At 44.5% G+C, this 2,500-nt stretch overlaps 1 non-coding gene across 1 annotated transcript; it reads left to right on the top strand.

Annotated features, from left to right (window-relative positions):
* The first annotated feature begins 1,429 nt into the window (after window positions 1-1,429).
* LOC143307763 (5.8S ribosomal RNA) lies at window positions 1,430-1,584 on the top strand. The gene has a single exon (XR_013064841.1). It is a non-coding gene; the product is annotated as a 5.8S ribosomal RNA (ribosomal RNA).
* Window positions 1,585-2,500: the final 916 nt, after the last annotated feature.

Below are 2,500 nucleotides of genomic sequence, written 5' to 3'. Positions count from 1 at the left end.
ATTGAGCTCGGACCAAAAATTATACAAAACGAGAAAGATATAATAAATAATACCATATACATGACACAAAACACATAAATCTCGGGTTCGAGCCAATAAGAAACAAATACCAAAACGCTGCGATGCGGTAAAATTACACCGACACGGTTACGTGCGGAGGTCGCTTTGATTACTCATCGCGTTTCTCCCGTCCGTTCGGAACCGCCGGCAAAAAAACTGTGCGACCAACGGCGCCAAAGAGCACGACGCCGGACCATTTCTCTCTGGCTGATGTGAATGGAAGTAAAAGACGCTTGCGTGAGGTCTCTCGACCTTTATCTCTCTAACTTATACTTATGGGTCGTCGTCTACTTGATCGGGTACAAACAAGTCGTAAGAAACAAACAAACAAACCACAAAAATACAAGTCGTAAAAAACAAACTTCTGTTGGTTAACCTACAATATGAAGGATCGAAATGAAAGAAGGATCATATTATTACAAACCGAAAGTGAAGGATCATTAAAATTGAAATACAATATATATAAATATATAAATGTACCCGTCGTTGCGACACCCTAGTTAATGGAAAGATATAAAAAAGAGAGAAAAGGAATACAGATGACCCGCCGTCTGATCTTTGCTAAATGATCTGGCATCACCGGAGTTTTTTTGGTCCGTGTTGCGTTCGCTCTATTCGAAATGAAACTCGCGGAGGCGAAGAATTGTTAAAAGTTTACGAAGCGTCTAGGAGTGGTTAAAACTGAGAGAGTTGAAACTACGATGTATTAGAACGAGCAACCGTCGAAACTTTGTTTTCGCGACGTTCTTTTCGTCGCTCTCGTCCCCACGCTCCTACGCTTTGGTTGTTTCTTTGCCATCCGTGTTGCGATAAAAAGATTTCTCCATTGTCCAAAAAGGACGGATCGAGATTCCTCTTTCGAGAGGGAGAGAGAGGTACTTGCGGGTAACCTGGAATCTACGAAACACGCACCGTGGTAAGATTCGTGCGTCCGCCTGATCGATGTGTGTTGTTTACGGACCGGCTGAGAAGCGACGATAGCGAGTCTTTGAAAAACTATGTGTCCATTAGTTAGACCGATCGTCGCCGGCCGTGTGTCTGTTCGAATCTCGCAACCCACGATTCAGCGACAGGACGCGCGCTCGCATTCCTTGGTGTGCGTTCCGTACTTTTCAAGGTTTTTAAATGTACTTTACGCCCGAACCGTCGAGAGGAGCGTGCCACTGGGCGTTTCTCCGACGGTTTCCGTCCTTGGACGCGATCGTGTCGTCAACGATCGAACAAACAAACAAATACGTTGGCGACGCCCGAATTCGCTCTCCCGCACGCGCCGGGTGGGAGAGTGATGTGGGTATCGAATGTGATGCGTGTTAATAATGAAAATAACACTCTAAAGATCTAAAGAGTTTGAAATACAAAATTTTACGATTACCCTGAACGGTGGATCACTTGGCTCGTGGGTCGATGAAGAACGCAGCTAATTGCGCGTCAACGTGTGAACTGCAGGACACATGAACATCGACATTTCGAACGCACATTGCGGTCCACGGATACAATTCCTGGACCACGCCTGGCTGAGGGTCGTTTTCTTAACAAAAGACTGCTTGCGTTTGCTTCTCGAAAAAAGAGTAATTCATTTCTTTCTAAACATCTCGCCGTCGTTCAACGAAAGTAGAACGTTTCGGAGCGGGATTATCGAACGAAATTGAAAGAATGAATGAACGATAAACAAAGAAAGAGTCGCAACGTACGAGCGATAGTTGGGCAGTTCGTCGGCGTTTGTCGTGGAAACGATGTGACGAAAATCGCAACCGATACACTAAATGCAGGCCGTTAAAGGAGAGAAACAAATTTCGAAATATCTCTTCGAACTAGCGCAAGTGCGTCACGGCGCGCGAGTCGTTCGTTAAAATTTATAAACGACCGCCCGTGAAAGCACCGAGTTCTCGGAAGATAATCTATAAAGATTCTCCATCCTGCTGGAAGTTATCGGATCGGCGCGATTGTTCACTTGTAGAAATCCACGCTCCTGACGTTGCCAGAAACGATATTTACGAAAGGTGTGTCAAAAATAAACGAAAGAAGCTCTCCTATAAATTTAGAAAAAGCAAACGAGTGAAATGTTTGAGATGATAATTTGCTGAAATGCAAGCTCGAATAGCCCCAGGGTTTCGAATGATTCCCCGCGCTTTATACATCTCTCTGTTTACAAACGGTGTATAAATGAAAGATCGCTTCAGATGGGTCGTCGCTGTTTGACGCGCGATGCTGTTCCTTTTTTTTTGTCTGGTCTGTGCGTTTAGCTTCGCTAAACAAGTTAAATGGTTAAAAAGCGTCGAAAAAGCGAATACACACGCGGACAAGACAAATCTAACGAGTAAAGGAACGCTCCGCTCCAAGATAAAAATGGTTGTTTACAATCAATACAGCGTTTCGGTACCCCTGATCGTAGTCTGAACTGTGTAACAAAAGAGAGGAAAGCGAATGGTGAAGGAACTTC

Source organism: Osmia lignaria, unplaced genomic scaffold, assembly GCF_051020975.1.
Source record: "Osmia lignaria lignaria isolate PbOS001 unplaced genomic scaffold, iyOsmLign1 scaffold0076, whole genome shotgun sequence".
Classification (NCBI taxonomy): Eukaryota; Metazoa; Arthropoda; class Insecta; order Hymenoptera; family Megachilidae; genus Osmia; species Osmia lignaria.
This window is presented reverse-complemented; position numbering and strand designations above follow the sequence as displayed.